Here is a 27,669-nt window from a genome sequence, read left to right on the forward strand (position 1 = left end):
TTAAAACTCATTCCAACACTAGACAGCTCAGATCCTCTGATAAACTCCAGTTACTAGATCTAATAACTTCCATGGTGACTCTATATTCCAGTAGTATCTCCAGGTTATGGAACATGACCCCACAGCCAAAACTTTCCACTTCTAACCCTCATATATTTAAAACACTTCTCAAGTCTCACCTATCCAAATCAAGTTTCCCAGCAGGATGCTAATGCACAGGTAATGCCAGCTGAAAAAAATGTCCGCCACTTCATGGCAGCATATTAAGCTGTAGTGGAGCTTGGACTGTAAGGAAGCTATAGGACTCCACTATTTTACATTCACTAAGCAGTGCTTTTGTTGTTTAGCAAGTGTAAAATTAAAACAAAAAGTAAAAAGATAAATAAAAGTGCATGTTTATGTGTGTGTGTGTGTGTGTGTGTGTGTGTGTGTGTGTGTGTGTGTGTGTGTGTGTGTATGCATAAAAGTGAGACCACGATCTGCTGTTTAGTGAGTGCAAAATTAAAAGAAACTTAAAAAAAAGAAAAGTGTGTATGTATATTTATGCTTTTGTCTGCATGTGTAAGTTCATGCATGCATGCTTGCATGAAAAATGAAGTAAGAGAGTGTGTGTGTGTGTTTGTGTGTACAAGTGTGTGTGTGTGTGTGTGTGTGTGTGTGTGTGTATGAGAATGATAGAGAGAGAGTGAGAGATCAATTTGGCCACAGCAGCACAGATAAAATTAAGAAGTAGGCATACCTCTCAACCTCTTAGCACAAGAAATATGGAAAAAGCCTAAAATGGGGGGGGGGGGGGGGGCAAAGACTCAAAAATAAGAACAGATTTTAAACACTAATGTCATAAAATTAGAAAGTTGCTAGAATAAAAGGATTTGCATCCTATCAGTCTGATGAGCCTGATCTGCAAGGGCATAGAACGCATTATCATGGAACATATAAACAAAGACTGGACCCCACCCAGTTTCGGTTCATGAAGGGCCAATCTTGCCTCCTGAACCTGATTGACTTCTTCAAATCAGTCTCCAGACCTGTGGACAAGGGTAAGGTGGTCCACAAAGCCTATCTGGACCTCAGCAAGGCCTTCAACACCATCCCCCACTCTGGAATCATAGATAAACTTACTAAGCTGGGCATAAATCCCTACGTCACTCAATGGGTTGCCAACTGGCTTACTGACAGAACCCAAACTGTAAAAGTAGCCAACTCCAAATCCAACATCAGACAAGTGACAAGTGGAGTACCTCAGGGTTCAGTCCTGGGACCGCTCTTGTTTGGCATCTACTTCTCTGAAGTACAGGCCAACACTGAGGGACTCTGGCTAACAAATTTCTCAGATGACTGCAAACTGGGAGCCATTATTGAATCCCCAAATTATGTGGATATTCTACAAAAAGGGCCTTATGAAAACAGATGCTTGGTGCCAGTGCCATGGGCTCAAGCTTAATGCCAAGAAATGTATAGTTATCCCCTTTGAGAAAAACCATATACCCATGAATTACCACATAGGTGTCAGTACACTAAACACCGAAAGTGTGATTAGAGACTTAGGTACACAGGTGGACAGTGGTCTCACCTTCGATAAACACATCGCCAGAACAGTCAGGAAATCCTTCTATGTGGCACACCTCATCACTAAGGGCTTTTCATCCAGAAAAAAGGAGGTCATTGTCCCACTGTACTTAGCCCTCATTAGACCCATTATAGAGTACAACGCCCCATTTGGTATGTACCTCACAAGACATCTGCAACAGCTGGAAAGGCCACAGAAATACCTCATTAAAAGAATCACAGGCCTAAAGCAGATGCCCTATACTGACCGTATAAAAAACTCCAGCTATACTCTGTGGCATCGTCTACTCAGAGGTGATCTCTGCTTAACATACATGGCCATGTCAAACCCTGATCTGTTGGACATGTTCCACTTAAAGAAATCCCAATCCCTCAGAGGCACAAGCTCCAGTGATCTAAATCTTGTCATCACAATGAACAAAACATGCTAGAGAGATAGGTTCCTGACCCAGAAACTCCCCATACTCTCAAATAGACTGCCCATACATGTCAAGCAGAGTGCCTCCTTGGCCATCTTCAAAAGGAACCTTGACGATTGGATGGAAGATAGGAAATTCACCCCGGGGATCATGTCAGTTGCCCTGCTAGACAGGGGTCCAGGGAAGTAAATATTGCAGGAAGAAATATCCAGAGAACTGTTATGGCTGGACTTGTATAGTCCCTAGGGCCAATAGCCTAGTATCAACCTATGAACCTATGCATTTTCTGAAGAAAATTAAAGTCTGAAACTTAATGCATGTCATCATTGAATGACTTCAATCCCCAGTGATTTGCCAGCAAACTAAACATTTTATGAGTAAGGGACAAAAAAAATGAGATAAAAAAATGGACATTCTTTGAAAATCCTATATTTTGAATGTAAAATAGTTTCTCCAACACCATTCACGTATACTATAGCAGGTTTGCAACCTTAGGCAGATAAACTATTTTATATAAAAATATATATATATATATAAATAAATAATATATACTAATAAAAAATAAGTAAAACAAAACAATTTTACAGACAGTCCAGTCTCTAAAAGCAATAATGCCCCCCAGGGTGTGTGTTACTATGTAAACAACATCCTTCCAGGGGTGTAACACACACCCTTTAGGGCATTATTGCTTGGATAGTGCAACACACATATTCTGTGACTGGATGCTACTGTGAATATGCTACAGTGCTTTAGCACATTTTCTTTACGCAGGTGTGGTTAGATCAGTACTGTCAACAGATTCATTAAGTTAAAAAGATGCAACAAAATGTGACTTTAGAAAAAAAGCTAAGAAGTCTGTGTAGCACATGGAGACACATGATTATGCTCCACTGTCACTTAAAAGACAAGCCCTGGGATTCAATAAACTCCATTCCATGTAGGCTTCATGTGAAGCCTGCACAGAGTTTACATGTTTGCAGCAGTGCTTAATGAATATTCATGCCATGGTTCTCCTTCAAACATTAACAAGCAGGGTTTCATGGTGGCCATGAAACTGTGTAAAGCAACACAGATAGCGAACTTAGTTATAGCATAACAAACTGGGTGAGCAGGATTGCATGGAATGCACATGGACCAGAAGAGTTTTTCATATATTGATATATTATGTTGCTGGGACAGGACAGTATTTGTGTACACTCCAGAATATTGGACTAGCAGGATTGCACAGAATACCACACGGACCAGTAGAGTTTTTCATATATTGATGTAGATGTTGGAGGCACAGGACAGGACAATGTATATAATGCTGAGTATTGTGGAATCCCATTCCAGGCAGTCTGTACAAGTTGTGTCAATGATCTGTAAGGGTACAGTATCTGCCATTTGTGAGAAACAGACATGGTAAGTATGTTTATTGAATAGAGACACACAGATGAAATTTAGGGATGAACACCGGAAAGGGGTTTAGGTCAATCATTGTACTGTACTGCACATGAGGAAATGTAAAAGGCAGATAGTTGCAGCAGGAACACTAATCACATCTCCACATGGCACAGTACAGTCTGTACAGTGACAAATGTATATGATGTGACTGTCACACAAGGTGACATAACAGTGGAAGATGTCTTTGTGATATAAGCATCTAGACAAAAACAATGGAGAGGACATGTTTCATGGATGTTAGATACAATGGGGGTCGAGTGCATATTATAAAACTGATTTGCCTGCGTATGCCTGTAATGTCAGCAGAACCAACAATTAGGACACAGATACAGGCTCATGGCCAACAGTAAAACCATCATGCACAATCATGGACAATATCAGAATAATGCCACAAGTAACACCCAAGTCTCTTGACACAACATACATGTTTCTGAGTGAGCATAGATTGTTCTGCACCAACACACTTGTACGACTGTTAGGACATGTTCGTAATCGGGTCTATATCATATGTTCATAGTTTTATAACTTTATACATTAAAATATTGAATTTAAATGTTCAAAGTTATAAAACTTCGAACATATGTAAAAAAAACCCCAAAAAAACCCAAACCTAATGGCTGTAGGAAGCGAGCAAGCCCCCCTGCACCCCCCGCTCTTTGAATATACCAACTCTGAGACTGCACTACAGTGCAGTAAGGGAAATCTTCTCTTTACCACACTATAGTGTGGTCTCAGAGTTGGTATATTTAAAGATCAGGGGGTACAGGGGGGCTTGCCCCCTGCCTACACTAGTCAGGTAAGTTCTGTTTGTTTTTTTTTTTTTTTTTTTTGTTTATTATTATATGTTCGATGTTTGAAACTTCGAACATTTAAATTCCATTATTTAACGTTCAAAGTTTTCAAACTTTTAACATATAATATAGACCCTTCACAATCTGTGAGTATAATCAAGCACACTCTCCTGACACCAACATATGCAGGAGGTGTGAGGAGAGATACTTGGCATTACGATAACTACAGGCAAGTTGACTGATGTGCATGGAAGAGATATATATGGCACAGTCCACACTGTCATGGATGTAAACCATGCCATCAACGTCATTAATGCATCACCAAAACAGATATCACACATGCATATGGTATTGCACCTTGATGGGGTTTCTATGCCATCAGACAGCAATGTCTATGCAACAAAACTAAAACCTAGGTATGCAGAAATAGATGTGTGACAACTCACAGTGATAAAGGTGGTGCACTTCAGTTACACATCACTGGAAGATGTGTATGGGAGACGTGAGGAAAGGTGCATTGTACTCCAATATTGATGTGGTGAAGGCTGTGAACTGTGAAGGTATTATGGCCTGTCATATGGATGTCCTCCACATACTCAGTGGTTATGTTGTTGATGTATGTTCATACTGTCTATAGTATACCGATATCACAGTTGGAGTCAATGATTGCCCACAATCTGTAGTCCTCCAAACAGCTTTTGGGACACAGGATTTGTATGTCATTCTTGATATTTTTGATTTCAGTCATGGACAGGAAAGAGCCTAGAAGACAGCCCTGATGTACACCCTTGGTCACTGGACATGAGATATGGGTCACTTCACACATTTTTACATATTTAGATGCCATGTATGTGAGCCACTGTTCTACCTACTTGGTGATATAGGTGTTGATGGCCACATCTGCCATTGTGATGTGAATACCTCAGTGTGGACTCCTGTCAACTGCCTTGGCTTTTTCAAGTTCCACAGGATGATGCTCTTTGAAGATATCTGACAGATATAACAGACATAGATGTAGCATCAAAAACTCACACATGTCTGTTGCACACAGCTGGGATATTACTAGTGTCCATTTAGAGAGGGTCCATGATGACAGGTTGACCTACCTCTCATATCAGGAGAGTCAGGTTGTGTCTATACATGAATGCATCAGGTGCTCTACTCAGCCCTCTCAGATGGATGCATATTGATGTACACCCTTCTACGGGAATGTAGTTCATCTGTAGGGTGTGTTGACGTGTGCATCACATTGTGTCAGGTAGGCATATGTTTTGAGTCACACTATAGATGATCTGTGATGTCATACCCCATTGTTTCTATGTGGTAGGCCTGCATGAAGGTAACAGAGTGCATATTGCCTATCTTGATCTGTCCTAGGATTTGGACACAATACTCCTACTGGGGTATCATTGACAAACTTTACCAGCTGGGTTTTAACACTTAAGTTACTACAGGGTTAACCAATTTCTTTACAGACAAACCACATACTATGAAAGTTGGTGAATCAAACTCTACCATTCCAGCTGTTACCACTGGTGTACCCTAAGGATCTGTGCTGGGCCCTATGCTGTTTGGAATTTATTTCTCAACATTCCAGGCTACAAAATACATTCTGTAGTTTAACAAGTTTGCTGATTCATGCACATTGGTTGCAGTCATCGAGTCCACCAATGATATGACTATAGAACAAGAGGGGCTAATGTACACAAATGACTGGTGCCAAAGTCACATGATCTACTAATAAATACAGACTGTGACAGGATTTTTGCCTTATCCAAAGTAGAATTTCCTGGTAAATACACCACTGATAACACTCCTCCTTGTGCAGAAACCAGTGGTGCAAGATTTGGGAATGCATGTAGATAGCAATCTGAAGTTTGACCAAGTGTTCACAGTGGTATGAAAAGGCTATGTAGTGCACTTGAGAAGTCAGGTCATTGTTTCCAGATCTGAGGAGGATATAACAGCACTGTACACAAACCTCATCTGAACACTAATGCAGTATAATCCTTCCTTTTGCATGTACCTCATCAGACACCTGCAGCAGCTGGACAGATCACTGGGGTTTCACACAAGAAAATACAGGTCCTACAAACCATGCCATGATATACGTGGATATAATGAAAGCCTTGTTCCTAAAATCTGTTTTGGAAAGGGTGAGGTGACTTGTGCCTGGACTACAGGACATCTCTGACCCTGTCTTGATGTGTATACTGCATATCTGCAAATCAGCAGAGTCTGTTGAGAGAAAGATGGTAAAAGCTATTTCCCACATGTTGTAAAATCCTATCTCTACTGTCAAGCAAGTGTGAGAATAGAGCCTACCTAAGTACACACATTACAGAACACACTAATTTACGCTTTGGCACACGTCTGGCTTGGAGTGTCTCAGACAACACTTTATAGCTGATGACATCAGTAGTGTTTGTTGAAGAAAATATAACAATGTCCTACATGCCGTTGTAAAATGCTGTCTCTAATATTAAGCAAGTGCACAAACACCCCCTCAGATGACTGCAGTGAGAATAGAACCCCCACCTAAGTACATAGACTACAGAATACAGTACTTTACACAAGTGCCACAGCTCAAGTCCAACTTGGAGTGTCTCAGACAATTTATAGCTGATGACATCAGCAGTATCTGTTGAGAAGAATATAATTGTGCCACACATGCTGGTGTAAAATGCCCTCTGTAATGTGAATCAACAGCTCTCTCTCTCTCTCAGACACACACACACACACACACACACACACACACACACACACATACACACACAGTTGACTGCAGTGAGATGAGAACCCTTACCTAAGTACACAGACTACAGAACACAGTAATTTCTGCAAGTACCATGGAACAAGTCTGACGTTTACATGGCTGCAAATCAATTTGTAGTGGATGACAGCAGTGCATGTTGGATAGAAGATGTTGGGAGGCCTGTGTGAAATGGATCTGTAGGCATATGCAAGTATCAAAATGCTATCAATTCATTGAATTGAAACAGTCACTATAGGATACACACTTCTGCTCTTCTAGCTAGACACAAACACACACAAACAGTTGACTGCAATGAGAACAGAACCCCTACCTATCTATATACACAAACTGCAGAACTCAGTACTTTACGCAAGCGCCATGGCACAAGTCTGACTTTTTCAAAACTACATTTTTACTGTGGTTGATACATGTGCAGAAAAAGTACTGAGACACCAGGGTAGCAGTGCTTGGGGGTGACATCAGATAGATGTATTGTAAATATGTGACATCCTATTAGATAGAGCCCTCAGTTTGTAATGTTTGCACATGTAATTTCATATCATACACAGGAAATGGCCAGTATACAGCAGTAATATAGGATAATATAAACATATCTATAGCACAATGAGCAGAGGGTTTGTACAACAGTTAGCACAGTGCATACGCATGCGAGATACACGTTTCACAAGTGCGCAAACGTGAGTCACATTACTAAAGCCTAATAGTATTGAGTCTATGAAATACACCTGCTGCTTAACTGACTCTGTGGCAGCACATGTTAATGCATTGATGCATTCCTTTTTTGCTCCTGATGATACTGGGTTTGAATACAGGTGTTTCTAATACTTTAAAATACTTTTCATTACAGAGAGATAATGCAATGGCATGAATTGTTTATAAGAGATGTGTTGCTGTGTGTTGGCATAGTACAGCAGGCTCAAGCAGCATTGGGCGGAGGTAACAACACCATTTTGCCACCGGTCACCATCATTGTGCATTGGTGTGCAATACACACCTCTGTGCAAACATGGAGCCCAAAAAGTGAAGTGATCCATTACTTTTTATACTACTAATGTGTGGTGTGTGTGATTCTATTTTTTTGACCAGACTAAAGATGTTAAAATGTGGTAGATAGGAAAGTGGTGAAATGTGTAGCAAGCAAGTGGAAGAACAAAGTGTGACAGTTAGTATTGAGTTTCTGGAATGCACCTGCTACTTAACTGACTCTGTGGCAGCATGTGTTAATGTAGTTAATGCAGTGATACATTCCTTTTGGGGTCAGATGGTACTGGGTTCAAATGCAGCTGTATGTATTACTTTTAACTACTTTTGCATAACCTTTGCTGTGCGTTGGTACACGATGCACACCATTGTGCAATAATGCATTAAAGAAAAGAAATGAGAAACACAGGACAGCAGTGAAAGGGGAAGCAAGTGGGAAAGAACAAAGGGAAATCAGGGCAAGAATGTGAAGGAATGTGGTAGAAAAGAACCATAGCTATTCATTTCTTTAACAGTGTAAAGTGAACATATCTGCAAAATATTAACTGAATTTGGAATGTCATCTCTAGAGTGAGGGATGGCCACAACACAGTCATGTTGTACAGACAACTGGACCAAATCAAGTGTTCAAGTGTGTCAAGAAGAGACATGTGTGAAATGAAGAGCTATGTAAGGGACATTTTTTTTTTGTGGGACAGGTGCCCTTTATTATTTTTTGAAAGAGAGACAGAGAGGAATGTTGGGGAAGGGACACAGGTATATCTGGGTCAGGTAAGTTTGGTAAGATAGGAAGCAATTGTAGATGGACAAGACAAACAAGACAAGAGACAGGGACAATGATGGGCACAAAAGGTTGGGGACACCATTATTGGGGTAAGGGTGGGGACATTCAAAACCCATGGTCATCAAGCTGGGTGATGGTGAGAACTGAGTCTTCACCCACTGGATGATCATCACTGCCACCTTACTCTGACAGTGGCTGGAGTACTTGATATCTTCTTCTCCTGCTACTACTGCATAAAATGAGGGAAAGCAGCCTCTCCAGCTGGCATAGGTGTGCACCAACGGTGTAGTGCAGAACCCTACTCACTGTCCCTGGCATCTTGGTGCAGGTGATAAAATCACCGTCTCTGCTACTGATCCTGGAAAGTAACACAGGACCAGCCTCCAGGGCAGGAATGCTGGAGGGGGCATGTAGTGTAGGGGCAGCAGAGGTGGTGCTGTCAGGTTGGCTGCCAGACATGCTGAGCAATTATGCTGGAGCTGGTGGATGGGGGCAGGCAAATCCTGTGGGGCAGGCCTACCCTGCTGTGATCCATTGCTTTTGCTGCCACTTGTTTCTTTCCCCTGCATGCTTCCTCTGTCACCACTGTCTTATCTTCCCCATTTATTTTCTTTAATGCATTTAGTGATGTGGTACGAATGGAAGACACAGACACATTTTGACGACACATAAAATACAACAAAAAATCAAAAAATGAAAAACAATAAAATAAAATAAATACAGATAAGGGTTGGGGTGAGAGAACAAAAAAGAGGTAAGATTAGTACCTTCATATGTCAAAATCAAAGTAAAGTTTATTGTCATTTAGAACTACGCAGGTGTAGCCTACACGACATTTCATGCATCAGCTCAATTCTTGAGGTTACAAAGGAAAGTGAAACAACACATACAAATACAGAAATAAAAATCACTAACAAATACTTCTCCCAATACACGCAAGAAAGAGCAGAGGCATTTACCAGCACTTCTATATGAAAAGAATACATTCCCTTGAGTTAAATTAACTACTCTATTTAAAGTAAAACAAAACACACTACAGATTGAAATGCCCAAGTTATTTGTCTAATATAGCACTTGAATGAGTTAAATAATACTGACTATGGATATTGTGTCCAGACCCCTGGGACTAGTTCCCGCATTCAGAAATCTAATCACTGTAGGGTAGAAACTGTTACTGAATCTTGTAGTTCTGCAGCTGATGCTGCAATATTTCCTGCCCAATGCTTAAACAGCTCATGCACAGGATGCGTGTTCTCCTGTATTATTTTGGTAGCCCTTCGGATGCTTCTTGCAGAATAAAGATGTTGTATCAGTGGAAGACTGGAACCTGTTACCATCTCTGCAACCCTCACCATTCTTTGTAGCGCCTTCCTTTTCTGTAACTGTGCAGCTTGCAAACCATACTGTGAAGTTGCAGGTGAGGATCTTCTCTATTACACCTCTATAGAAGGTGGAGAGAATAGGAGGAGGAAGCTGAGCCTTTGTCAGCCTTCTTAAAAATGACATACAATAATTAATAATTGTTTAATTGATTAATTGCTTAATTATACAATACAATAATTACACTAAGTATAATATAATTACATTAATCAATTACTTAATTAAATAGTAATTGTTTAATTAATAATTGCTTAATATGTGACATACAATGCATTAATGCATTAATACAATTATTTGACTCCATTATCTTAACCTTTACTTTTAAGACTACCACCTCCTGACAGAGAACTTTTACTTTTAGGGCTACCAGCTCCTAACAGAGAACTTTTACTTTTAGGGCTACCAGCTCCTAACAGAGAACTTTTACTTTTAGGGCTACCAGCTCCTAACAGAGAACTTTTACTTTTAGGGCTACCAGCTCCTAACAGATGTACACTGTATTACAGACTGCAGCAAGTACTCCTTGACATATGCATGTATTGCACATATGGATGTTCCCGTTTTACAGTTTACAGCAGGGGATGTGTGCCACCGGTATAGAGCTTTTACTTTAAACCTTTAACTTACATTTAATTGAAGAATTAACAGTATTGTATAGTTGGGAAGTGTGGTCTTTGAACCCACCACCTCAGACAAATGTCTAATATTGTATTCTTGGTTTGTGCTACAGACTAATGCATGAATGCTTGATTTTTACATTTTATGGAAACACACAAGAGTGACTACTCTTTGTTAAAAGTAAGTATTTTGGAACAAATTAAATGTTTTTATGGAGATGAAAATCTTTTAAAAGAAAAACTTTTATGTACGGAAAGTATTTACATTTTAAAATTTAACACGTTGGTCCCTAAGGGACTTAATGAAGAGTTGAATTGGAGAAGTTTGCTTTAAGGGGCAATTAGATTAATTAATTTTATTGTTTAATTGATGCAAAATGTGTATATAAGTAGGATTTTTGAATTGATTTGTATTCCATGAAGGTGTGTGGCACTAGAATTAAAATCGGTTACTTCAAACTGTTCAAGGAGTATTGCTTCATTCGGATCTTGGTTGTTTTCCTAGTGTAATTTCAAGGTTGTGATACACATGCTTGATTTTACAGTTGAGATATGTATGCTCAATTTGATACAACTATATAAAATACCAAAAAAGGCTATCTTTAACTTTTAATACTACAGTAACACTACTCTTCCACTATATACATACCACATGCTTCCCTCATCCTAGCCAATCTTCTTACATTGGCCTCCCGTTCCATGGCAACTGAGGAAAAAAAAAATAACAGAATACCACTATGAATACCAGCCTTGCCTAAATTCCTCAATCCAAGCATCAAGGGTATCCCTTTTCCTCTGCTGTAGGTCATTATAGTGATGTCTACATTAGTCACCAGTATGTGGGATACCAGTGGCACTGGTTACAGCCCAGGCCAAACTTTCCCAAGTTTCTGACTTATACTGGGAGCCAGAATAGTCCCCCTGCAGAAGCCTGGCACTGTGGTGTTTAACTAGCAGTCCAATAAGAATCTTGGACTCCTGGACACCCCATTTCTGTGCCCTAAATCTGACACCTTTTCCAGAAATGCCTGCCATGTCTAACATGGGTCAAGAGCAATGGAGAGCAATGGTCTCATGCTAGTTCCAGTTATTGCATTTACTGGGAGTGCGCACACTGAAAATGTTGCACTCCACTTATCATTGCGTAAATGGTGCTCAGCAGGGCACACCTCCTACCACCGTGCACGATGGTAAGCAGAGCCCAACAGAAGCAAGCAAAGCAAATTCACGGTTACTGGCTGTACATGCAGTTGTGTATGTGTGTTAGACAATGTGAAGGCCATGGCAGTCCAGATAGCAGAAATAAACTTACAGGAATATAGTACACAATATATACCCCTGTCATACATATGAGAATAAATGTGATAACACATAGATAAATGAATACATAACTAACACCGTACTCATGCCTCCACCCTCATACATATAATTAATATCAGCTACACCATGTCAAGTGTTATAAATGAGAGTGACTATAATGGGAAGTGGAGCAGCAGTAAAAGTGTATGGAATATGCTGTATGAGAACCCAGGACCTGTGTATGCAGTCCTACACTTACACCTCTTGCCACAAGAAGGTTGAGAAAACACTTGTCTATTGGAGTTCATTGCTATAAACCGCATTGTCACAACAGTAAAACAAAGGTTGCATATCCTGTACTAGAACCCACGGCCATCTGTGCTCCAGCCCTACACTGAGCACCTGCTACCACAGGACTAGTTACATAATATTCCCTATTTTACTAATCATTCTTAAGGTCTCACTGTTAACTGCAGTGAGACATTGTATATCGGGTTTACGTGATACCCAGTAGTATTTATTGAATGCGTCCAGTTTCTGTTTTTGGCTGTCTGGGTTCTGTCTCCTTCCTGGTTGGGCTGGGTGGGCCAGTTGTCCAGTTTGAGCAATGCTGCCTTTGCATCAATCTGCTAAGCACAGCCAAACCTGACATTCATTTTTCTCCATTTCTCCTGTTTGTGCTATACTGCACATCATGCAAACACTAGCCAATTAAAAAATGAAAGAAAAGAGAAAGGTCATTGAAATGAGGAAAAGCAATCTATGACATGCAGACTAGAAAATGTTGGTACGCATGAGATATTTCTACATAGGTCTGAATTTGAACTCTCACTGCAATGCACCTTCAGAACACAGGATGGGTGCCTTATTCCTCTTTGCCACACAAACAGCTTTGCAGCAAGAAACTTAAGTCAGTATGCACACAACCAACTGCAACAACATCTGCAGTGGTAGGAAACCATATTATGTGTACATTTAGTAGTTTTGGATGTAGTGCACCTAGTGATCACACAACCTATCATGAATATTGCTTACAAATATACAGCTCTGTCTTACATGAAGAATGGCCAACAAACACAGAAATGTATCTGATAAATAATCCGAGACATACAGAGTGTAAGCCATTCTATGTCATTGGCCTTAAAATGTGTGAGGATGTTAAGTGGAAATAATATCATATGCAGTTGCCAAAAAATGAAGGGCAGGTTGGATGTGAAGCAAAACAACCTTTGACTTGTGTGCTGCTTACTTACATTTCCAACCTTACTTTTCTATCACTTTGTAGATATGACCTGACAAACCCACTGGAAATAAGGCAGACTGCACTGCTGTTCTGTTTTCCTTCTCCCAAACATCAATCAGTCACAGCTGCAATCCATTAAAACCAAACACTGAGGGAGTGGCTGCACTATGTTTACATCCCTACATGGATCCAAATTTTTGGGATTCAGCAGTTCTAATGAGTTGTGAGTTCACACCTCATTTGCATCTTCACCTTGCTGACAGCCCTGAATCTACACCATAGAAAGGCAACTGTGTATCTAGGCAAATTGATGGTGGGGACACTTGTTTATGTTGGAAAGACTGCACATAACACTATTTCTTCTGGATGTATCTATACAAAGAAGTACTGCACTTCATAAAGTATGCTTCCATTTGGTCAGCTACATACTGCATATGCTGAAATGTATTTAAGAAAAATCTGAAGAAAAGGCTTTTATACATTTATCTGTATGCATTATTTAGAATTGTTCTGATGGCACGGGCATGTTTTTCAAGCCATTTCAGAGGTATACATGACTGCCACTACATGAAAATTGAATGCTGTGCGCTAAATATGTGCAAATGTTTCAGGGACGGTTCCTTTGATAGAACTTTTAGCATTCCAAAGCGGGTTTCTTACCAAATTGTGTCATTTTCCTGTTCTTTTTTTTGACAGGGTTCATAGGTGAGTCACTGTTATGGCACAAACAAGGATAGACTGTTCTTTGGTGGGGGGAGCAAAAGTGAGTTACTGCTCTGGCACAAACAAGGATAGTTGCTCTATCAGTTTGATACAAAGATATGCCACTCATTCCTTTTATTACACAATGCACTCCAGGTTGTAGACCAGCAGTTGATATGCTTATGTCCGTGTAGATTATTTTCTGTTACTGTATTCCAAATGTTTTGGAATACGCAGGACAAACCAACATGGAGTCTACATGGCTGTTCTATAGCTTATTGACTAGCTCACTATAGCTTATTGACTAGCTCACTGTGTTGGATTGGTTTATTAGCATGCAGTTCAGCTGCTTATGCTGTAATTAGCATACCTTGGTGTTTACCTGCTTTGAGCATGGGTGCACGCCTCTACATGGTGCTTACTGAATCTAAAACTTTCTGTGGCCGTGTATGCATTGCACTGTGGTGTGCACACAGTGAATAATGACCATGTGCACTTTATTGAATCATTCTACAGATAGTTAAGTGCCACTCTAGTGCAATACCTGATATTACAGTACTTAGAAAGGGTCTTAGCAATTAAGCACCTTTCTAAGGGTTGTTTCTGTCAGGTGTTCCCCAAGGCAACTAAGTACTACCACTGCCAACCTCTGAACAACAGCGACAGAAGTAAAAACAGCTTTCTGCTTTGCTGTCTGCCTTTCAGCTTGGACTGTCTCTCATTAAGAATTACTGTCAGCCAAAGATGTTAGAAACAGTTGTTTCATGTTTTATTTTTCAGAAACCCATGTTGCTGTGAAATCTATATTTTTATTAACATATTAAGTTAATTAGAGCACTATTTAAGCACCTGGGTTTGATCCTTTCTCTCATTCAAAAAAGATGATTGGTGTTCTGCTATGGTCTGTTTGACAGTACTCACTAATGACTTCACAGGCTTTCTAAGCTACTAAAACACTTTGTGCTTATTTTATTTTTCTTTAAGCAGCAGACCATGGAGCAGATAAAGCTCCATACACAACAAAGAATTATTGACTTTCCAACTGTAACCTTTAATTATGTGTTCTCACCATGAATGCTCTTGAGGTGAATTTCTTGTCATCCATGTCTAGAACACATAATAATGTGGTTACCATCAGAGATCTGATCATAATCATCCATGTTGTTTATACCTTGAAACAAAACAAAAGTCTGACTGTTAGCAGTGAGCACATTCAAAACAATATTCTCTAGTGTATCTTTGTCATATTCATGTTCAGCATTTCAGTAACAAAATCATCTTAGCAACTTATTTTAGTCACTACTTTATGTAAGAAGAACAGTCCAATTATTTTCATGATCTTTAATAACGAATTTATTTTAAATTACAGCTAACTAACATTCCGTAGTAGATATTGACTTTTTATAGGCACTTTATTATGCCAAAAGGTGCTGTGCATAGGATTTCCTTAATTATCTGAATGTGCTGTAGACTGTCTGTGTATCTTTGTTATAGGGAAATAGCAGTATCCTGAGGAGACTACAGGTCAGTAATGTGTTAGGTCAAATATATTTTATTACAAAATTCCCATATTTAGGGTAAACTATGTATGCTATTGTAAACCTGCATCATTAGCCAACGTATTAGAAGGGACATCATTATTTCTGTCAGTCCTGCAGTGTCTGAAAAGTAAAATGTATTTCTAAAGCATAACACTATTCAAGGAACTCATGCATGCTATAAAAGTATGTCTCCTTACATAGTGGATTTACTATACTACTGAAATTTTATCTTATAACCTCATCAATTGAAAAGCAACATACTTAGAAAGAAAACATTGTGTAACAAAAATGGTAATGTAGGTTTGCATGTTTTAATGGCACATTTTAAATTGCTTTCATTTTGTTTTGCAGATTTCTATTTGAATTTCACTATCATATTCAGCATCAGAGATCTTGAAGGATAATACTGAGAAGGAATCCTGTACTTTGTCATTCACTCTAATTCTTCCATTTTGTAAAAGGGTAATGCTTGTTATTTTTTATTACTGATTCAAAACAAATACGCACTTACCTTCTTATTTGCTTCTGTTTTGCATTGTCGATAAGATGAGTGTAAATAAAGTACATGGAACCAAAAGTGAAAATCTGTGATCTGTAAAATTACTGGTTTCACAGATAGCTAAGAAACATTTCCTTCCTGTTAGACATGGGATGTTTGAGTCTTTCCTAGCAGTTAGACCTGTAATGATGGTCTCTCTCTCTAGAAATACGAGGCCGTAAAAGAAAATGCCTCTATGAAGGTATTGTCCTAAAATTGCATTGACTCAGCCTACCAGCATTTTATTAAAGAAGCTCATGTTTCCTTTTGCCTTGCACAAGCATCTTTCTCTGTGTTTGTGCCAGAAACCAGGTATATTTAGTATTACTTATTTTATTTAATTTTAACTTAAGCCACTGTGCTAAAGGTTGCTTTCCTTGGGAGACTAAATGATAAAAGCTCTGCAACACAACACTAAGGGCAGTGTTATTTATTTTTTTAGAACAGTCAATCATGCCACGCAGCATATACCCTTAAGTTATAAGATAGCTTTAATACCCAGAGAAAGCCCACCTAACAAAGGGAAAACATGAAAAAAACTAGACCTAGGCAACGGATGCTGGCCAGGACTGAACCCCCAGACTATGGAGTCTTTGACAGAAATTCTAAATACAACAACTTCCTGCAGCCTGATATGAGAATTCTCATACACCCCAACATGTCTACATGTACTGCTGCTACAAGGAGGTTTTGCAGAAGTCCATTAATCATGTGTGGTAGGTGGAAATGTCAGTATTCTTAGATAAGAAGTATGGCAGACAAAAGCAGCACTAGTTGCTCTTTGTAGAAGCATCCTACTTTTAGAGCTGAATGCCTTTCCCATAACTATGCCACCAAACTTTGTTTGTCCCCCAACTCTACATACCCCTGGTGGTATTTTTCATCTCTTGCCAACTTCTCTGTTTCATTTGCTTGTCCTTTCTGTCAGTAACTGATATGTTCTGCTTTGTCCTCTGGTCCTGACCTGATAGTTATTTTGCCCTGGGAAAACCATGATAACATAGTAATGACACCATCCCTTCAATGACTGACCGTAGCTGTCAGCCTCTCATACCCTGTAATCAGATCTCTGACATAGTTAACAAATGAAGCCCTGACCTCTCATAAACAGCTATAGCTGACTGGATAAAATAGACCCTGTAAACCACCAGTCATCTCATGGGTAATATGGCAATTGTCTTATTCCACATATTATAACACTGGGATTGGAATTCTCAGACAAACCTTAAACTTTCCACCGTATATATTGATGACAAATCTGAGACAATTCAAGGCCACACTTCATGCCCTATGATAACTACTGATGTACGTGTGATACATTAGCTGCCCAGCTTCTAGAGAACATATGCTAATGATTTTGATATGGGGTTGTTTGAAAACTTCACCTCTATTGTATAGTGTAGGTTAACTATTGAGAGTACTAACTAGCCTAGCCTCCTTTTAATACCTAACTGATTCCATATCTCTTCTTACTACCTATTGGATGATGTTCTCTTACTCTTCAGTAAGTTGCGTAAATTGTAAACCCATGATCTGCAAGTTCTACAGACCTTCATCAGAAATCCCACCCTCTGTCTTTCAGGTATAATTTGTTTGCATACATTTTTGTATTTTCGGTTACATAAATGGCCAAAGTTCTTATTCACTGACTCCAGCTGCTGACTGACTTGAAAGCACATTCTGATTTCATATTGGCTTTGTTTCACCCAGTCCCCTTCAGGTCATAATGTGCCCCTCCTCCACCATTTGTAAATTACATCATGTATTACTGCTTACAATGTCTATGTGATGCTTTTTCCTCAGACATAACCTTTCATTCTGCCTAATAGTTTGATAGTTTCAGTCTCACTTGTGACTAATAATGAAATACAAGTATATAAGCTGCAGAACAATTTTTATCTGCTTGTTTCACAAATCGTTAATCTGCATTAATGTATTAAGAAAACTGCCCACTAGACCACTTATAGATGTAAAGTAGCTGTAAGTGACCATTATTATTGTAATGGTGAGTTTTAAAGCATTAAAAATGGGCAGTGTGTAAATTCCAGTTGGTGTAGCTGTACTTTAAACCTTTATTTGACTATATTTCATATCCAGTGCTATATGTTAAATACTATACCATTTACAGTGAGGTCTTTAGTTGAATAGTTTAGACTATGGCAGGATAGTCTGTATTTCCAGCCTTTTCCAGTTCCATTGAATTTCATGTGATTTAACTCCTTTATGCTTACCTGGCTTGGTTAATTATGTTGAATAGGGAAACGTGCCTACATGTATATGTGTTTGCCGCACACATGTGTAACTCGTATAACCAAGTCTTTTCTCCATGTGGAATTACTCTTATGTAGCTTAGACAGTCACTTGGACTAAACCCACTTTCACATCTCAAACATTGTACTTTTGGATAAGATTCACCATTTGAGCTGCTAATAAACCAGGGAATTTTTTTTGAACAGCAACCACATGATATATGTACATTTAAGTGTGCAGTATAATAAACTGTCAATTTTATGCCTATTTATGTATAGATGAAATTATTTTACATGACTAATTTTGCAAACAGGCACAGCATAAGATAAATATTTAAGTAGAAAGGCAGATAATCTGTATTTAGAAGAAAGTTGCATTTCTAAATTATGTCTTATAGTACCTTTATGAATGGATATAAATTGTATACAAATGGAGCTATTTGTATCTATTGTACCAGGGTAATAGTGACCACAGCTGTCTATGAAGCTCAGTTGAATCATGGTATAAGCAGGACAAGCTATAAAAGTGCAGAGGTTGTGGTAAAGGTGGTATATGTCAAGAGAGGTGATGGCATGTTTCTCCAGTAAAAGAATTATATCATTACCATGTGTCAGCCTGTAATTAAGATATTTGTATTTTGTGTGCAAATAAGTTGGGATGTCATTGAAAGCATTATTATTAATATTGTTATTGTTATTATTATTATTACCACCTTAAACTGTGTATTAAAACTGATATGATATTTCAAGTATTGCTCTTTTTTGTGGCTTTGCTAGATTCAGAAAACATGAATGTTTTAAATTGATATTTATAGTCAGCACAAAACCTACAACATGAAACAGCATTTTGAACAATCAAATTTTGAATTTAAATGTGTAAATTATGAATGAAAACACATACAACCTACTTCTATACTCACGCTCTGTTGGCTGCTATATAGTTTATGTGGAAATAGCTGTGACCAATATTTGGAGGCTTCTGTCTGAATGGTTAGTAGAACCTAGTTGTTTTTTGAGTTGAATTAAGCTGCAGCCAGAGTTTAGAGATTGGTCTGAAATGATCAAAGTGAGCCTATGTGATAATGTTTACTTTGTGCCTGCAGATCATCACTAGAGCTATTTCTTTTAACATGAGTCCATTTAACTGACTACCTGGTTAACTTCCTACACCCACTGGTGCAACTTGTCCACTTCTTGCCTTCATTCAGTTAATCATTGCTAAAACTGCAACTCTGGAGTAAATACACAATTATAACAGTACTTTATCTGTGAAAGTTTCTGTTTACAAACTCCCACACAGCAGATCTGATATCTACCATACTAGTGCTAATTCTGCAAATGTGACTGAGATGTTGCAGATCAAAATAAATGTCTGTTTGAGTATTTAAATTAATTTTAAGGCTTGATAATTTGGAAATAAGTTAGTTCTTTCATTGTTTTTTTATGCAGACTGAGTCATCCATGAATAAGTCATATTCCAACAGTCTATACTGATTTCTAAATTAGATTATCTGTGTAAGCTGGCTAATGAAGCCCTTTTGCTCAAACTGTGGTAAAAGTTAGCAATGAAAATTTTTGTTGTGCTTATGCTAATTACCGATTCTTAAAATGTAATACTCTGGATAAACAGCATCGTCTGTGAAAGTCTGAATGTGAATTTCTTGTTGCCATTTTTTGACAGCTTGTCACGTTTGTACTCCCTATGACCTATCAGTTTGGGTTAGATGATATATGTGCTGTCTAAAGCCCTGGCATGTGCCCCTGGTTCATAGGTAGGTACTAGGCTATCGGCCCAAGGGCCTATGTAAGCCTAGTCAACAAGGTTCCCTGGCTTACACCACCCAAGAAAGTTATTTTCCTGTGCCACTGTCGAGCAGAGACACAGAAGTGATCCCCAGGGTGTATTTCCTATTTCCCATCCACTCATCAAGATTTTTTCTTGAAGAGTGCTAATGAAGAACTTTGCTTGACATAGATAGGTAGCTTGTTGCAGAGTATGGGAAGTCTCTGGGACAGGAATCTATCCCTCCAGCATGTCCTGTTTATTGTGGTGACAAGGTTTAGGTCCCTAGAGCATGTAGCTCGGAAGGATTGGGATTTCTTTAGGTGTAGCATGTCCAATAGCTCTGGGTTTGACATAGCTTTATACGTTACGCAGAGATCACCTCAGAGTAGGTGATATGCTACGTAGTAAAGCTGGAGTTTTTTGATGCGTTCAGTGTAGCGCATTTGTTTGAGGCCAGTAATCCTCTTTGTGAGGTACTTCTGTGGCCTTTCCAGCTGCTACAGATGTCTTGTGAGGTACATTCCAAAAGGGGCGTTGTACTCTATAATGGGTCTAATGAGTGACGAGTAGAGGGGAACAATGACCTCCTTTTTTCTGGATGAGAACCCTTTTATGATGAGGTGTGCCACGTAGAAGGACTTCCTGACTACTGTGGCAATGTGACTATCAAAGGAGAGACTACTGTCCACCTGGGTCCCAAGGTCTCTTATCACACATTCGGTGTTAAGTAGATTGCTGCCTATGTGGTAGTTCATGGGTACAGAGTTTTTACCAAAGGGGATGACACACTACTTTTTGGCATTGAGCTTAAGGCCATGGCTCTGACACCAGGCATCTGTCTCAGCGAGGCCCTTCTGTAGGATGTCCACATCATTTAGCGACTTGAGTATGTCTCCTAGTTTGCAGTCATCTGCGAACTTCGTTAGCCAGAGGCCTTCTGTGTTAGCCTGTACTTCGGAGAAGTTGATACCAAACAGGAGAGGTCCCAGGACGGAACCCTGTGGTACTCCACTTGTCACTGCTTTGAGGTCAGATTTGGAGTGTGCAGCTTTTACAGTGTGGGTTTTGTCAGTGAGCCAGTTGGCAACCCATCTTGTGACATATTGAGTTATACCTAGTTTAGTGAGTTTAGTTATAATTCCAGAATGGGGGATGATGTTGAAAGCCTTGGCGAGGTCAAGATAGGCTGTGTGAACCACCTTACCCTCATCTACGGCTTTGGTGACTGCCTCAAAGAAGTTGATCAGGTTCAGGAGGCATGATCTGCCTTTCACAAACCTGAACTGGGTGGGCTCCAGAGTTTGGAGGTTAACAATATCTTTGTTTATGAGTTCCATGATGATACGTTCCATGGCCTTGCAGACCAGGCTCGTCAGGTTAATAGGTCGATAGCTCCCGGGATCAGTGGTGGCTCCCCCTTTGTGGAGTGGGATAACTGTTGCTGTGTGCCATTCAGTAGGCACAAAGCCTGATGTGAGGCTATTATTGAACATGGTGCTTAAGTGGGGAGCCAATTCGTTCTGAAGTTCGTGTAAAACGCAGCCTGGGATGTTGTCTGGTCCCATGGATGCTGTGTTTTTGGCTTTAGAGAGTGCAGCTTTTACCTGTGTAGTTGTGATTACAGGGACTTTGCATTCTTCCTGTATAGATATGGGTCCTTTACGGGGTGGGGGGGGGGGTAAAGTTAGCACTGAACCTATTTGCCAGGATGTTGGCAATATCAGTTGGTTCTGTAATTTTCGTGCCTTTGTGCTGTAACTCAGAGCAGATCTGGGCATTGCCATCGAGATTCTTGACATAGCTATATAATGCTTTGTGGTTGTCCTTAGAATTAGTAGCAGTTTTGTTTTCATAACTAGCTTTGAGGATCTTGTAAGGGATCTCAGCTTCTTATGGAGGCTGACCAGGGAGCTGCTCCACTCATGGGATTTTACTTTTTTTTGCAACAGTTTCTTCCTTCTGTTGTGCAGTTTGTTTATAGCATGGGACCACCAGATTGACTTTCTTTTTTTGGAGGATATCGTCTTGGCTCTGTTTGGGAGAGCACGATCCATGCACTCGTGTAACTGCTTATAGAGTGCATTTGTGTAGGATTCAGCAGTTGTAACTGTATTGTCCATCTGCATGGGTGTCATGAAGTTCACCACTTCTGTCTTAAGAAGCATGAAGTTGGCTTTGGAGAAATCTTTTACCGTGGTTTCCTTAATGGGGGGTAGGGGTGGGGGCGGGATGTGGATATCAAGGGTGATTAGCTTATGGTCGGATCGGACCAATGAGGAGTTGACTTCAGGTGTGGAACACCGGTCACTCATGTTGGTAATGACTAGGTCTAGGATATTGTTGCCCCTGCTGGGGGTGTGGATAAGTTGATCCAGGGCATTGGAGTTTATGAATTCCAGAAAGCGTTGAGCAAAGGAGTTGGTACACGAGTAGTTTTCCCAGTTAATGGTGGGGTAGTTGAAATCGCCCATTATTAGGATGTTTGGTTGAACCCTAATATTTTCCAGTACATCAAGAAAAGAGGAGTGGGGATCCTGGGGTATGGTGGGGGATCTGTAGCAAGCTACAATTTGGATTGCAGTTTTGCCCAGAGTCAGTTGCACTTGGATAACCTCGGACGCATTATGCTGAGCAACTAGCCTGGAGGTGTGGATATCCTTAATGAATATGGACACACCTCTGCCTTTGGTGATTTGGTCCAGGTTACATGGCCGAAAAGTGTGGTATGAGTTATAGCCTGGTAATGCAGGGGTGCTCTCTGGAGCCTTGAACCAGGTCTCAGTCACTGCACAGATATCGAAGTTCTCCATTTTAAGGAGTGCCTCGAGTGAGTGCATTTTGAGATTTAGACTTCTAGCATTACCCTCAGTTTTTGCTTGCTTGTTCCTGTTAAGGTGGTGAATTTGTTATTTGAACCTTGCCTAAAAAAGGCACTATAGGGGCAGCAAGAGCCTTAGCCAGTATCCAGAATCCCAGGGGTGACAGGTGCAGGCCATCTGTGGCAAAGCATCGTGGTCTGTCGACCATGTCATCCTAAGCAGACAGATACTGGATCCCCTTAGAATGACACCAGAAGCTTAGCCAATTGTTGAAGTCAATCATTTTGTCCTTGTACTGCGGTATAATTCGGGGTGATGGCATATCTTAGACAACACATATTCTCGTTGCTCAAATTAAAGCATATTGGGTTAGATAGTGTATGGTGTACCTTAAATAGAGACCTAGTGATCTAGTTGTGTTTTCTGTTCCATTATTTGTTTATTTCCAAAGGCAATTTGTGCATTATGTGTTTTATAGCCTGCTTTGTATGTTTTGCAGTATGAGTTTTTAAAGCATGTTTTGTATGTATTGCAGTATGTGTTTTTAAAGGATGCTTTGTACGTATTGCATTATGTGTTTTTATAGCATGCTTTGTATGTATTGCTTTATGTGATTTTATAGCATAGTTTGTATATTTTGCATTATGTGATACTATAGAATGCTTTGTGCATATTGCATTTTATGTTTTTATAGCATGCTGTTTGTATATTACATTGTTTTATAGCTTGTTTGCATATATTGCATTATGTGACTTTACAGCATGCTTTGTATATTGCATTATGTGATTTTATAGCATACTTTGTATATTGCATTATGTGACTTTATAGCATGCTTTGTATATTGCATTATGTGACTTTATAACATGTTTTGTATATTGCATTATGTGACTTTATAGCATGCTTTGTATATTGCATTGTGTGATTTTATAGCATGCTTTGTATATATTACATTATGTGATTTTATAGCATGCATTGTTCAGTATCAAGGTATGTATACTTAAGATATAGGAAATTGAACACAGCTTAGTGGATGAAGGATACAATGGAGGCTGGTACAAATTAGCGCTTTCTTTCACTTTATTTAAAAACGTGAACTTCTTCAGAAACAAGAACATGTGCCCTCCCCAGCACATGTCTTATAAACCCTTTGAAACAGGATATGATGTCATGAAGTTCTCCATAATTATTTCATATATGTACAAAAATAAAAATGAAAATGATGCAATATAATACATAAATATGTACAAAAAACATCTTGATATTTAAAAATATTATTATGTATTGTGCTCTCATCATTCCCAATATATTGGACTGATGTATCAAACTTTATCTTATGTAAAAAGCAACTTCAAACCATTTTTACCTTACCGATGGACATCATACTAACGTAAACTACATGTGATCTAATGTTGTGAATACTCAATATGAATTATATAACATTACATTACTGAAATATTATCTGTTATGAAATTCATAACAGATAATATTTCAGTAATGTAATGTTATATAATTCATATTGAGTATTCACAACATTAGATCACATGTAGTTTACGTTAGTATGATGTCCATCAGTAAGGTAAAAATGGTTTGAAGTTGCTTTTTACATAAGATAAAGTTTGATACATCAGTCCAATATATTGGGAATGATGAGAACACAATACATAATAATATTTTTAAATATCAAGATGTTTTTTGTACATATTTATGTATTATATTGCATCATTTTCATTTTTATTTTTGTACATATATGAAATAATTATGGAGAACTTCATGACATCATATCCTGTTTCAAAGGGTTTATAAGACATGTGCTGGGGAGGGCACATGTTCTTGTTTCTGAAGAAGTTCACGTTTTTAAATAAAGTGAAAGAAAGCGCTAATTTGTACCAGCCTCCATTGTATCCTTCATCCACTAAGCTGTGTTCAATTTCCAATTTCTAGTTTGCGGCTAGTCCGTTCGTTTCGTTTATACTTAAGATATACTTGTACTTTGTTCATATCTGCCAGACCTGTTTTCCACTGCAGTAACTTCTCATAGTTTCCCATAGTTGTCACAAACATCAAGTGGCATTATACAAAAATCACAAAGAAGTTGCTTGGTTACACAATGTTGTTGTGTCTTTCGGCTTTTCCCGGTTAGGGGTAGCCACAGCGGAACTCTGGTACGCTAATGATTGGCAGTAGATTTTTATGTGCCAAGTTGCCAGCCCTGACACACAACCTTCAATGAAGGTACACCCATTCACGCATGTCTCCACACAGAAGACACTCTAGCTGAGAATCGAACAGGACATCTTACTATGAGGCGACAACGCTACCACAGCACCACCACCGCAGTTGTGCTTGGTTACACAATAATACAAATAATACTTGTTTCTGATTTTTTTTAAAACCCAGGTGCTTGTATTAATTAAGACAGGATTCCAATGCTAATAGTACTTTGGGAAAATCTCCAATATAGCTTCCAAATTTCTTCAGTAAAATGGTAATCCACAAGAGAAAGCGAGGTTAAGCAATCATTTCTGTAGCTGATTCAGGAGTTCACTAGAGAGAAGGCATTTTTGAATTGTAGATCTTATTTTGTTAATTTTTATATTTGCTTGATTCACTCTCATTTTAACAATCTTTTACTTGCGTGTTGTACTAAAGTTTATTCCATTTTATGATTTCTAACATGTATGACAACTTATTCTTCTTTCAGCTTGTCCCGGTTAGGGGTCGCCACAGCGGATCACCTGTCCGATCATGATCGGCAGTGGAGTTTTACAGTGTCAAGTTGCCAGCCCAGCGCACAACCTTCCACAGAAGGCACTCACATGCACGCACTCACACCTAGGACCAATTTAGAGTGTCCAATCCATCTACAGCATGTCTTTGGGATGTGGGAGGAAACCGGAGCACCCGGAGGAAACCCACGCGACCACAGGGAGGATATGCAGACTCTGCACAGAAGGCACCCCAGCCGAGGATCGAACGGGAGAACCTCTTGCTGTGAGGTGTCAACGCTAACTGCTGCACCACCGTGGCCACCATCTAACATGTATGACAACAAACAGGCATAACTGCCTCAGTAGCACCAGTCATAACTAATAATTACTTCCTGAATCAAACTGTGCATTCATTGGTGGTAGACTTCCGTTTAAGTGTTATGAATACAGACAAAAGCAGTCAAATGAAGAATAAAGTTATTTTTATTTTCATTATTTTATTTATTTTGGTGTGTGTGTGTGTGTGTGTGTGTGTGTGTGTGTGTGTGTGTGTGGTTTGTTGGCCGAGTTTTTTGAGTGAGTTATCATTGTCTGTGGACATTTTTTTCTTTATTTATTTTATTTTTTCTGATCATAATTTCCCTTACTTGGTTATTCAGTTTGTGTCTGGGTGTAACCAGTTTAGACATGAAACCTGTCAACTTCATAAAATCTGGAAGTTTTTTTCTTTCAGCTTTTCCCACTTAGGGGTCGCCACAGCAGAACTCCGGTCCGCTAATAATTGGCAGTTGATTTTTATGGTGCCAAGGTGCCAGCCCAACCTTCAACGAAGGCACACCCATTCATGCATGTCTTTTGAACGCCACTCGACCGCGGGGAGGACATGCAGACTCCACACACAAGGTGCTCCAGCCGAGCATTGAACGAGAGAACCTCTTGCTATGAGGCAACAACGCTACCACTGCACCACCGCAGCTTCTAGAACAGGTAGAAGTCAAAAGTATAAATGTTTAGCTTTAGAAACACTATTCTCTTTCCCATGTGTGTCATCATTTTTCCTTGAACGTCTTGGTGGATGGTTGTCTCACATAAAACCAGACCTTCCGCATGTTCTTCATGTTTTTCAGTTAGACCTAAACTGGGGAGTTTTCTGGATGAGAATAAGTATTTTGGTTGTACCTATATTTGTGCATCAGTCTGTTAGTAGCTATTTAAATGAACTACAGCCTGCAGACAGCAAAGGCAGAAACAAACCAGATGTTACAGCATATATTACAGTGGAATGTGGTGACTAAAAACACAAAAATACAACAGAAATGCACACTTCACTTTGATTATTTGAGGACATTGTAAAAATGAAATTGTAGTTAGATAATTTATTTACTTTTGGAAAAAAAATGTAACTGCAAGAGTTTAAATGAGTGCATGACTTTCAGTTTTATAAATTCTGCAACAACAGAAGATGCTAGTAGAGGAGTTCAGAGCAGTAATGTAGACAGCATTTTTCCATAGCTCCTAATAGTGCTACTTGGAATACACCACAGAATTATTTCACTAGATCCTTTCTTTGGCAATTATAACATTTGTCTGATTTCATGTCTTCTCTAATTTAAATGTATAGAAAACCTCCCAATGTACTGGGGTAGGCATAAGCTGCTATGTTTGGACCCTGCTACTCTGTGTACCTAATCTCAGTGATGTTGTATATCTGTTGAATACAAGACCAGGAAACATACTTGCCCTCTATACTCATTTAAACACTGTCCTGTAGAAGGTGTAATTTCCCTAGATTAATAAGACTGTTAAAACAGTCATTCCAGAAGGAACACTAGCATGGGGAAGAAAGACACTAGTGCCAGTACACAGCCTTTCAATACAAATGTCAGGCACAGTTATAGCTGGCAAAGCAGAACTGCTGTATAACACATCAGGGAAGTATTGGTAGAATCCATTCAAACTGTGGGAAGCAATCACTGGCTTGTTGTACTTAATGTACTTCACATACTCTCCATTCTTAGCATTCC

At 39.2% G+C, this 27,669-nt stretch overlaps 1 protein-coding gene across 2 annotated transcripts in view; it reads left to right on the forward strand.

Moving 5' to 3' along the window:
• Nucleotides 1-27,669, forward strand: part of CTNND2 (catenin delta 2) — a 6,416,678-nt gene that overhangs the window by 555,069 nt on the left and 5,833,940 nt on the right. For both annotated transcript variants that reach the window (XM_044064921.1, XM_044064922.1), the window contains exon 2: nt 15,897-16,007. The gene's annotated coding sequence lies outside the window, so the exon portion shown is untranslated. The remainder of the gene's footprint in view (nt 1-15,896; nt 16,008-27,669) is intronic.

Source organism: Protopterus annectens, chromosome 3.part0, assembly GCF_019279795.1.
Source record: "Protopterus annectens isolate FY-2018-M chromosome 3.part0, PAN1.0, whole genome shotgun sequence".
Classification (NCBI taxonomy): domain Eukaryota; kingdom Metazoa; phylum Chordata; order Ceratodontiformes; family Protopteridae; genus Protopterus; species Protopterus annectens.